Here is a 12,156-nt window from a genome sequence, read left to right on the forward strand (position 1 = left end):
TTCCCCTTAAAGCGGTAGTATCCCGCTTTTTTCCACTTTTAACTACAGGTAAGCCTATAATAAGGCTTACCTGTAGGTACAATTAATATCTCCTAAACCGGCAGGGTTTAGGAGATATTTGCACTGCATGCAGCCGCCCACGCGAGCAGCGCATGCGCTCTGAAGGTCCGGGGGACCTTAACCTTTCCTTGCCGGGAGCTTGCCGGAAAATGACTCCCGCGCACATGCACGGGAGTGACGTCATCGCGGCTCCTGCCAATCACAGCGCCGGAGCTGCCGAACCCGGAAGAGACGCAGAGGGATCATGTCAGCTCCCACAGCGGTGTCCGGGGGTCCGTGTCGGGGCTTCGGTCTAAGGTAAGTAATTCATAAAGAGCTAGTATGCAATGCATACTAGCTCATTATGCCTTTGGGCCCTTTCACACGAGCGTTCCGCATGTCCGTAAATCCTCCTATTTTCTCTTATGTCCTCCGACAGTCGCCGCCCCTCATATAGTCTTCACCAATGGGTATTGACTTCCGCTCCGCAAGAGTAGCTAGGCATAAGACTTGTTAGAAACAAAAGCTTTTAGCATAGACACACCCATGGGGGCTGTCCCACTGGTCAATGCCCCCCTGCAGTAAGCCATCCCAACTCAGTTTGTCTCTGCCTAGCGTTAGGAGTAGATAGGCTTCCCTGTGCTGGGGCTACAGTCTCAGCCTTCTAATCTTTTCTTTTGATTTTTATTTGCAAGAATGTCAGTTTTTTCTTTGCTTTACTAGCTGTTTATTTTGTCAGCTTTAGTTTTAGTCGGATCTTCGGATGAAGATGGATTATGAGAAGCTGGGAATCGGACTGGCCACCCTGGCTCTCCAGGGCAGAGGGTCAGAGGGATCCCCAGCCCGCCATCGAGCGTTCGGCTATGGTTCGCCCTGGCACTATGAACGACCCATCCCTGTTCGCAGCAGGGATGCAGCCTGTGAGGTGGCTACCTCACTGGACACTTATGCGGTTAGGTGCTGCAGTGTCCTGCGTTTTGGCTGATGGCATTCCCTGTCATCTGAGGACAGAGGCTTTCCGTGTCATAGAGGCACCCCATGCCATCCGGTACAGGTAAGTACTTTTCTGTGTGGGGCCTCTGTCTGGGGTGGCAGTCCTGTGTTGCTGTGTCCCCCCTCATGTCTGTTTCTCCCTCATGCGTTTGTGGGGCTCCCTGATGCGATCCCTGCGGGGGTCTTTTTTATTGCACTGCTGGCGCTGTGTGGTATTGGGAGCCCCTCTCCTGTGTCAATTCAGTGTTTTGGGAGGTGCAGACTGTGTGTGCGGCGGCCGCTGCGGCTAAAAACCATTTTATACAGTTTATCGTCACATGCCACTAAAACAAAATCCCCATCACTAGGCCCTGCTAGCCAGCAAAGGATACTCCTAATAAAACCCATTTATGTCTCTTCACTAAATAGAAGTTTCAGTTGATTTACATTATAATCAATTTATATAGAAGCTTCTAATCACTCAAGCTGCCTCTGCAGTGATGGTCCTACTCTAATGTATGGGAGTAGGGACATTGTGACATTATTATTGATATATGTGATTAATTCCTGTTATCTCCTAATATTGGCACAGGGACCGATGGCTGGCGGCTCCAATCCAAATCTGGCAGATCTACGTCCATTCCCTGAAAAGGGTGGACCTCAGCTGTGTAACCGGTCAGCTCACACAAATGTCTCTGGTCCTTCGAGGGACGTAAGCGGTGCGGAAAGTCAGAGCGTACGCGTCTCACCCGCATGAACTGAAGGTCAGTGTTATACTTTACCCCAATTACACATTGCACCAAAAGGGACATCGGGCCCGTCTGCCGAGAGTAACTTCTTCACCTAACTGTCCCTATTGTTATATTTCCACGTATCCTATTCTTCTGTATTGTTGTAAACCAGAGGCCTCCAAACTCTCTAAACAAAGGGCCTATGACTAATGGAAGTAAAAAAACCCTTATCATTGGTGTCAGTGGGAGGAATAGTGTCCCATCATTGGTGTCAGTGGGAGGAATAGTGTCCCATCATTGGTGACAGTGGGAGGAATAGCGCCCCATCATTGGTGTCAGTTGGAGGAATAGTGCCCCATCATTGGTGTCAGTGGGAGGAATAGTGCCCCATCATTGGTGTCAGTGGGAGGAATAGTGTCCCATCATTGGTGTCAGTGGGAGGAATAGCGCCCCATCATTGGTGTCAGTTGGAGGAATAGTGCCCCATCATTGGTGTCAGTGGGAGGAATAGTGTCCCATCATTGGTGTCAGTGGGAGGAATAGCGCCCCATCATTGGTGTCAGTTGGAGGAATAGTGCCCCATCATTGGTGTCAGTGGGAGGAATAGTGTCCCATCATTGGTGTCAGTGGGAGGAATAGTGCCCCATCATTGGTGTCAGTGGGAGGAATAGTGCCCCATCATTGGTGTCAGTGGGAGGAATATTGTCCCATCATTGGTGTCAGTGGGAGGAATAGTGTCCCATCATTGGTGTCAGTGGGAGGAATAGTGCCCCGTCATTGGTGTCAGTGGTAGGAATAGCGTCCTGTCAGTGGGAGGAATAGCGTCCCATCAATGGTGTCAGTGGGAGGAATAGTGCCCATTATTGGTGTCAGTGGGAGGAATAGTGCCCCATCATTGGTGTCAGTGAGAGGAATAGTGTCCCATCAATGGTGTCAGTGGGAGGAATAGTGCCCATTATTGGTATCAGTGGGAGGAATAGTGCCCCATCATTGGTGTCAGTGAGAGGAATAGTGTCCCATCAATGGTGTCAGTGGGAGGAATAGTGCCCATTATTGGTGTCAGTGGGAGGAATAGCGCCCCATCATTGTATCAGTGGGAGGAATAGTGCCCCATCATTGGTGTCAGTGGGAGGAATAGTGCCCCATCATTGGTGTCAGTGGGAGGAATAGTGCCCCATCATTGGTGTCAGTGGGAGGAATAGTGTCCCATCATTGCTGTCAGTGGGAGGAGTCGTTTCCCATCATTCAGCTTCGGGTGTGGCTGCTGCAAGGTTCTCTGGCTGTGTGTCTGGAGCTGCTCCAGGTGATCTGTTTGAGAGGGGAGTGAGGTGAAATCCCTCCCAGCCCTGCTGGCTCCTTCCTGGGGAGGCCATGCAGGCCAGCGGGGCCTCTCCTGCTGGAGGCTCTCAGCCATCCCCTGGTCGGATGGATGGCACCCCTGCTCCTGGACAAGCCGTGGTTGGTGATCTCTCTGCACCTGGTGAGGATGAAGATGCTGGATCCATTCGGGAGCGAGTGGTGGCCGGGATCAAAGTCCTCAATAAGGAAAGAGACAAGCTCTACAAGCTTAGAGCGGATTTAAAGCGTCTGAGAAAGCAGCGTGAAGGCTTGTTCAGCAAGAACCGCGGATCCATGGATTCAGAGGTCCAATTAGCTAAGGTCCGTGTGGAACATCAGGAAACCATCGTGGCCATGATGGAAGGCAGGGATGGTCCCTTCAGGGAGAAGTTTAGCAACGACCGAAGGTTTGCAAAGATGGAGGTGGAGGAGGAGACCCCATGTTCTGACCCCCTTCCCCCTCAAGGTGAGGTAAGCAGCCCATTGCCATCTCAGGGCTCAGGAGGCATGCTAAAGGTAATCCAAGTAATGGAGTCTCCAGTACAGGGAGATAAGCTGGTGTTTGGTGATGTGGAGGACTTGCCGGATCATGTACCTGATAAGATAAAAGCTATCAAGTCTCAGGTAATAGACAAAACTGTTTTTGTGCCTTTTAGCACCTTGCCTAATAATGAGGGTTTTCCCAGTGACACCCAGGATGATACCCCTGTGCTCAGCAATGCTTTGCCTGCTGAGAAAATGTTACGTTTAAAAAATGACATTTCTGCTCAGGAACTACAAAACCCAGAAGAGCCGATTAACCCTGCTTCTGCTGAGCCCAAAACTGTCTCAGTAATAACTAACCAGGACTCTACAGCGCAGCAGCAGGAAGCATTTGGTACTGCATTAGAAACAGTAACTACACCTAATAACATTGCAGGTGTGGTGGGACCCACCATTGTATGTTTAACTGATAATGCTGCTGATTTAGGCCAAGCTGAAAATAATAATAGAAATGTACCTGATAATGTGACATCAGTGTGGGGTCTTGGCCCTAATAAGCCTACATTTGCACAGGTGGTAAGCTGTGCTCCTGGCAATATCATCAAGCCAGGAATACAATCAAGGAGGAGCTCCGCTTCCAATCGGGGTTTTCCCTTGCAGGCTGCCACTATGAGCACCATTGGATCTGGTCTTGGGTCTATGGCTCCTGCTGGGGGTCCAAGGCGGAACGTAGTCCTCCTTAAATGGGAAGGTGGTGCAGTCCCTGTAGCACGGCGTATGGTTGTGGACCTGATCTTGGATATGGGTTTTGGGGCTAATGACCTATATGCCTTGATACATGTGGCTGGAAGTCGGGAGTACACGGTTAGTTTCACCAGACCAGAGGGTCTTGACCTGTTCTGGGAACGATATATGGCTCGGTGCAGGTCAAGACCCGAATGGGAAGGTCTGGTGCCAGTGGCAGTTTCCCAAAGGTCAACAGTAAAGAAAATCACTATTATCCTCACAAATGAGAGTGTTCCTGCTCGGGACTTAGAGGTCTGGTTGAGAAATTATGGGGATGTTTTGACCAGGCCAGATAAAATTTATGATGAGCGTGGCATCTGGACCGGGGGTTGGTCGGTAACGGTCAGGTTGGCTAGGGATGGGAATGTTGTCCGTCACCTGCCCTCCTCTGCCTTTATAGGGAGGGATAGGATGACCATTTTTTATCCCGGTCAGCCAAAACTGTGTCACCGCTGTGGAGAAAAGGGGCATTTTAGCTCCTCTTGTTCAGCTCTGATCTGTTCAGTGTGTCGGGGGCAGGGTCATGTGGCCAGGGACTGCACCCAGGCGATAAGGTGCAACCTGTGCCTGCGCCTTGGCCACCCCTACAGCCGATGTCCTGAAGCCTTGCATAATATGGATAGAGAGGTGATAGATGACCTCTTAAGGCTGGACAGGATGGAGGATGAGGCCCCTGGTGTACCACCCTCCTCTGCGGTGACTGACCCCCCTTGTCTTGTTCAGGATCCCTCCCCAGTCCCTGTGCCCACCCCTCCTGTATCTGTAAGTATTCCTTCTGTGTCTGTCCCTGTGTCCCCCCAGCCTACTGTCCCTGCTCCTCTTGTGTCAGAACCTTCCAAGTCTGTGCCCCCCAAGTCAGTTATTCCCGATAAATCTTCCCTTCCTAAGTGTGACCTTAAAGAAGCCCCCCACCCACCAGGAGTGGTAGAGGGTACCAAAAAGGGTGCTGCTGCGGCTTCCTCTGTAAAGAAGTCTTCTGTGAATACTTCAAAGAAGAAGAAGAAAACAAGAGATGAAAGCATCTCTGAATCTGACCTGCAGTACCTGGAGGAGAGAAGGAAGGTTGTGAGGCGGAAGAGACAGACGGTGAGGACGGAACAGGGACAGGATGCCCCAGTGTCTGTCCCCAACCGTTCTAGGGCTTCTGCTTGGGATATCTCCTCATCTGGGGATTCTTCTGAGCAGAATTCAGAAATTGAAATGGAGTTGGAGGAGGCTTCAAGAAAGAGAGAGGCTTCTGGTGATGAGCAGCAGAGGGGAGCTAAGAAGCAATCCACTCAATAACCCAAATGGCGGTTCCCCCTCCGTTAAAAGTGGTGACAATAAATGTCGCCAGTATTAAGTCAGTAAGAGCTCGTTCTATGGCCTTCTTTTTGTTCAGCCAATTAGATGCTGAAATTTTATTTTTGCAGGAGACTAGGCTCACCTCCTTGGCAGATATTCATATGGCCAAGAGAGAGTGGAGGTATGGTCCATCTTACTGGTCTCTTGCGGCCGAGCCTTACGGCGGGGTGGCGGTGTTGTTTAAAACCGGCATGGTAACTGTCCGGCGGGTTATTGAGGTGGAGATTGGGAGATGTATGGTCTTAGACGTTCTTGTGGGAGGGCAGGACCTGCGCCTAATTAATATTTATGGGCCGCACACAAAGTGGGACAGGAAATGCCTTTTTACAAGGATCAAGCCATTTCTTTTTACATCCCGGCAAGTGGTTTTTGGAGGTGACTTTAATACTGTGACTAGGCCCAAGGACAGGAAGGACTTCAAAGACCGGCTGGGATATGATAGCGTTTTTTTTAAATAGTATGGTTAGGGATGCTGGTCTTGTGGATGTGCACATTAAGCACCTTCCGGATGACACAGGGTTCACATTTCATCGAGGTAATAGTCAGAGTAGAATAGATAGGTTTTTTTTGAAGGAGGCCTCTGCTTTCTCACCCCCAGTGGTGCAGGCAGTGGAGTTCTCTGATCACTGTATGCTATCTGTGGTCTTGAATGCTTCAGACTTCCCTCAGAGGGGCAAAGGCATCTGGAGATTAAATTCGACTCTCCTTGAGGAAGAACATGTTAGACAATCCTTTGAGGAATTCTTTCAGGCACAGGTGACCATCCTGGACTTTTGTAGCAGCAAGGCTGAGTGGTGGGAGCTGACCAAAAAGAGGATTGCTGGATTCTTCAGGGGCCTAGCCAATAAAAAACAGTTTAATAGATACATGACCTACCAACGTTTGCGGAGGAAGCTGGATATTCTTGTCTCGAGAGGAGGAGATCCTGGGGCAATCTCTGAAGTGAAAATCCTCCTCAGGAAGTGTCAATATGACCGGCATACCTCTTTGGTTCTGGAGCGGGACTATGGGAAATACCACTCGCCTGACCCTTACCAGAACTGCAAACAGGGTGTAGCTGTTAAGATGGTCGTTGGCCTTAAGGATAGTACAGGTTCCTTGACAAAGTCCAGGTCAGGGATCCTGGAGGTCGTGAGGTCTTTTTATGCTGAACTTCTTGGGAGGAAAGAGCTTGACCGAGACAAGATGGAAAGCTTTTTGGACTCTACTCCAGGTCTAAATGGTGGAGATGTCCCTTTGATGAATTTGACAGAAGAGATCACAGTTGAAGAGGTGACGAGGGCAATTGAACAGCTTGCCATCAAAAAGTCACCTGGACCGGATGGTCTGACGGCTGAGTTTTACAAAGCCTTTAAGTCTATTCTGGCCCCACATTTGGTAGAGATTTTTAACAGTTGTCTTGCTGAGGGGGTGCTTCCCCCTTCCATGAGACACTCAGCTGTGATTCTTCTTTCAAAAGGTAAAGATCCTTCGATGATTGAGAATTGGCGCCCCATCAGCCTTCTCAATGTCGATAGAAAGGTGCTGGCGAAGATACTTTTCTGGCGCCTATCGGCAGTAGCAGAGTCTTTGCTTTCTCGCCATCAGCACTGTTCGATCCAGGGTAGGAGCACCTTCACAGCGGTTTTAGCTGTCCGGGAGGCCTTGGAGCAGTGCAGGGCTGCAGGCTGGGGAAAGTATTTACTGGCATTGGATCAGGCAAAGGCTTTCGATCGTGTCAACCATGAGTACCTGTGGTTGCTCTTTAGTAAGTACGGTCTGCCGGGTGGTTTTGTCAATTGGTTAAAAGTCTTGTATAAGGGGGCAGAAAGCTTCCCTCTTGTTAATGGTTGGGTTGGACAGTCCTTTGAGGTTGGTTCTGGGGTGCGCCAGGGTTGTCCCCTGAGTCCCCTGCTCTATGTGTTTGCAATCGACCCCTTCATCAGGAGGCTAGAGAGCAGCATGTTGTGTGGGGTACCAGTGGGAATCCCGGGTGAGCCGCCTTTGAGGGTTGTTGCCTATGCGGATGATGTGTCAGTGATTGTCACTGGGACAGATGAAGCGGAGGAGGTGGTCTCTCTGACATCACGGTACTCTGAAGCATCAGGCTCCAAGATCAATCAGGAAAAGAGTGAAGTTTTTTGGATGGGAAAGGAAGGTGAGGGGTTTGATCTCCCGGACACCTTTCCAGTGCCCCAGGAAAAAATTAAGATATTAGGCATTGAATTTGGACCTGGCGATTATGGCCTCAAAAACTGGGAAGGCAGGCTGGAAGTTGCCAATACTAAGGTGGTCAGCTGGAAGAGATGGAAGTTATCTCTGAGGGAAAGGGTTGATCTGATTAAGACTTACCTGATACCGATCTTCTTGTATGTCAGCCCTGTCTGCATCTTGCCAGTGTCTCTCTATGCTAGGATCTATAGTGTGTTCTTCCAGATGCTATGGGGGAACAGACTGAACCCCATCAAGAGGAATGTCACCTATCTATCCAGGAGGGAGGGTGGCTTAGGTATGGTCAACCCCGTTCTTTTCTTTTCACTGCTATTTCTCAAGTTTAACATTGGTAGTATGCTTGCAGTGGAACCTCCTGGATGGGCAGGCATGTTTAGATCTTGGTTTAGGCCTTTTCTGCGACTTTGGGAAGAAGGTGGCCAAGTGAAGAATCTCAGGGGTCATCGTGGTCAGCTCCCAGCCTATGTCGCTCCGTGTCTGAAGTTACTGCGGCAGTGGCGACTGTCGGCTGAAGATCTCAGATCCGCTCCGAGGAAAGTCCTTATGAACCGAGTCTTGAGCGAAGTCTTTCATGACCCACTGGCCTTAAGGGATTGCCCAGGCCCAATTTTGAGGGAAGGGTTAAGACTGATTAATTTGGCTAGAGTTCCCCTTAAATTCAGGGATCTGGCCTGGTTGTGCTTCCACGGGAGGCTCTATGTTCGGGGCAATTTGAAATTCCGCAGTGGGATGGATCGTGGTTGTCCTCGGGAGGAATGTACAGGTGAGGAGGAGACTATGGACCATTTTCTGCTTCATTGCCCTTTTAACATAGAGGTATACAAACAGGTGGGGCGGGCCCTCGGTGTTCCTTTCCTCTCCAGGCTGGGTTATGCTGAGTGGGTGTACGGAGCATTCAATACCGGTGGGGGCTTTTGTTTGGATACACTTTTTTTAGTTAGCTTAGTAGTCCGTTATTACACCTGGAACGCACGGTGTCAGGTCACCCTTCGGCGTAAAATCCTTCCTGTTCAGGTGGTGGTGTGTGACATTCTGCATGAGGTGGGGAAGATTCGGGCGCTTGAGAGAGACAAGTGGGGTCAGAGGGCTTGGTTGAAGGCGTGGAGGGGTTTCAAGCCTCCCTGACTGCCAGGAGTCTCTGTCCTGGGTGTGGCTTTCTGTCTCTTATCACCCTAGATTTTTTTCTTAATGCTCAGTTTTTGATAAATGGCTGCATACATAGGTGATGGGTTGTGCCTCTTAGGCCCTCTCTGCTGCTTTATGTAAATAGTTTTCTAAAAATGTTGGAAGTGGATTATGTATATATTGTATATATTCTGCACATGGATGTGTATTCCTTTGTTTTCTGTTGGAATATTGTACTATAGTTATGTTTTTTACTTTTGTATAAAATATGTTGCTTGATTCTTTTCAATAAAAGATCAATAGTGCCCCATCATTGGTGTCAGTGGGAGGAATAGTGCCCCATCATTGGTGTCAGTGGGAGGAATATTGTCCCATCATTGGTGTCAGTGGGAGGAATAGTGTCCCATCATTGGTGTCAGTGGGAGGAATAGTGCCCCGTCATTGGTGTCAGTGGTAGGAATAGCGTCCTGTCAGTGGGAGGAATAGCGTCCCATCAATGGTGTCAGTGGGAGGAATAGTGCCCATTATTGGTGTCAGTGGGAGGAATAGTGCCCCATCATTGGTGTCAGTGAGAGGAATAGTGTCCCATCAATGGTGTCAGTGGGAGGAATAGTGCCCATTATTGGTATCAGTGGGAGGAATAGTGCCCCATCATTGGTGTCAGTGAGAGGAATAGTGTCCCATCAATGGTGTCAGTGGGAGGAATAGTGCCCATTATTGGTGTCAGTGGGAGGAATAGCGCCCCATCATTGTATCAGTGGGAGGAATAGTGCCCCATCATTGGTGTCAGTGGGAGGAATAGTGCCCCATCATTGGTGTCAGTGGGAGGAATAGTGCCCCATCATTGGTGTCAGTGGGAGGAATAGTGTCCCATCATTGCTGTCAGTGGGAGGAGTCGTTTCCCATCATTCAGCTTCGGGTGTGGCTGCTGCAAGGTTCTCTGGCTGTGTGTCTGGAGCTGCTCCAGGTGATCTGTTTGAGAGGGGAGTGAGGTGAAATCCCTCCCAGCCCTGCTGGCTCCTTCCTGGGGAGGCCATGCAGGCCAGCGGGGCCTCTCCTGCTGGAGGCTCTCAGCCATCCCCTGGTCGGATGGATGGCACCCCTGCTCCTGGACAAGCCGTGGTTGGTGATCTCTCTGCACCTGGTGAGGATGAAGATGCTGGATCCATTCGGGAGCGAGTGGTGGCCGGGATCAAAGTCCTCAATAAGGAAAGAGACAAGCTCTACAAGCTTAGAGCGGATTTAAAGCGTCTGAGAAAGCAGCGTGAAGGCTTGTTCAGCAAGAACCGCGGATCCATGGATTCAGAGGTCCAATTAGCTAAGGTCCGTGTGGAACATCAGGAAACCATCGTGGCCATGATGGAAGGCAGGGATGGTCCCTTCAGGGAGAAGTTTAGCAACGACCGAAGGTTTGCAAAGATGGAGGTGGAGGAGGAGACCCCATGTTCTGACCCCCTTCCCCCTCAAGGTGAGGTAAGCAGCCCATTGCCATCTCAGGGCTCAGGAGGCATGCTAAAGGTAATCCAAGTAATGGAGTCTCCAGTACAGGGAGATAAGCTGGTGTTTGGTGATGTGGAGGACTTGCCGGATCATGTACCTGATAAGATAAAAGCTATCAAGTCTCAGGTAATAGACAAAACTGTTTTTGTGCCTTTTAGCACCTTGCCTAATAATGAGGGTTTTCCCAGTGACACCCAGGATGATACCCCTGTGCTCAGCAATGCTTTGCCTGCTGAGAAAATGTTACGTTTAAAAAATGACATTTCTGCTCAGGAACTACAAAACCCAGAAGAGCCGATTAACCCTGCTTCTGCTGAGCCCAAAACTGTCTCAGTAATAACTAACCAGGACTCTACAGCGCAGCAGCAGGAAGCATTTGGTACTGCATTAGAAACAGTAACTACACCTAATAACATTGCAGGTGTGGTGGGACCCACCATTGTATGTTTAACTGATAATGCTGCTGATTTAGGCCAAGCTGAAAATAATAATAGAAATGTACCTGATAATGTGACATCAGTGTGGGGTCTTGGCCCTAATAAGCCTACATTTGCACAGGTGGTAAGCTGTGCTCCTGGCAATATCATCAAGCCAGGAATACAATCAAGGAGGAGCTCCGCTTCCAATCGGGGTTTTCCCTTGCAGGCTGCCACTATGAGCACCATTGGATCTGGTCTTGGGTCTATGGCTCCTGCTGGGGGTCCAAGGCGGAACGTAGTCCTCCTTAAATGGGAAGGTGGTGCAGTCCCTGTAGCACGGCGTATGGTTGTGGACCTGATCTTGGATATGGGTTTTGGGGCTAATGACCTATATGCCTTGATACATGTGGCTGGAAGTCGGGAGTACACGGTTAGTTTCACCAGACCAGAGGGTCTTGACCTGTTCTGGGAACGATATATGGCTCGGTGCAGGTCAAGACCCGAATGGGAAGGTCTGGTGCCAGTGGCAGTTTCCCAAAGGTCAACAGTAAAGAAAATCACTATTATCCTCACAAATGAGAGTGTTCCTGCTCGGGACTTAGAGGTCTGGTTGAGAAATTATGGGGATGTTTTGACCAGGCCAGATAAAATTTATGATGAGCGTGGCATCTGGACCGGGGGTTGGTCGGTAACGGTCAGGTTGGCTAGGGATGGGAATGTTGTCCGTCACCTGCCCTCCTCTGCCTTTATAGGGAGGGATAGGATGACCATTTTTTATCCCGGTCAGCCAAAACTGTGTCACCGCTGTGGAGAAAAGGGGCATTTTAGCTCCTCTTGTTCAGCTCTGATCTGTTCAGTGTGTCGGGGGCAGGGTCATGTGGCCAGGGACTGCACCCAGGCGATAAGGTGCAACCTGTGCCTGTGCCTTGGCCACCCCTACAGCCGATGTCCTGAAGCCTTGCATAATATGGATAGAGAGGTGATAGATGACCTCTTAAGGCTGGACAGGATGGAGGATGAGGCCCCTGGTGTACCACCCTCCTCTGCGGTGACTGACCCCCCTTGTCTTGTTCAGGATCCCTCCCCAGTCCCTGTGCCCACCCCTCCTGTATCTGTAAGTATTCCTTCTGTGTCTGTCCCTGTGTCCCCCCAGCCTACTGTCCCTGCTCCTCTTGTGTCAGAACCTTCCAAGTCTGTGCCCCCCAAGT

General features: G+C 50.1%; 1 pseudogene across 1 annotated transcript in view; it reads left to right on the forward strand.

The window, feature by feature from the left end:
* The first annotated feature begins 1,700 nt into the window (after positions 1-1,700).
* Positions 1,701-12,156, forward strand: part of LOC309568565 (nephrocystin-4-like) — a 34,022-nt pseudogene continuing 23,566 nt past the window's right edge. Inside the window, exon 1 of the transcript in view lies at positions 1,701-1,775. The product of the transcript in view is annotated as a nephrocystin-4-like (transcript). The remainder of the gene's footprint in view (positions 1,776-12,156) is intronic.

Source organism: Pelophylax lessonae, assembly GCF_965119305.1.
Source record: "Pelophylax lessonae genome assembly, chromosome: 12".
Taxonomy (NCBI): domain Eukaryota; kingdom Metazoa; phylum Chordata; class Amphibia; order Anura; family Ranidae; genus Pelophylax; species Pelophylax lessonae.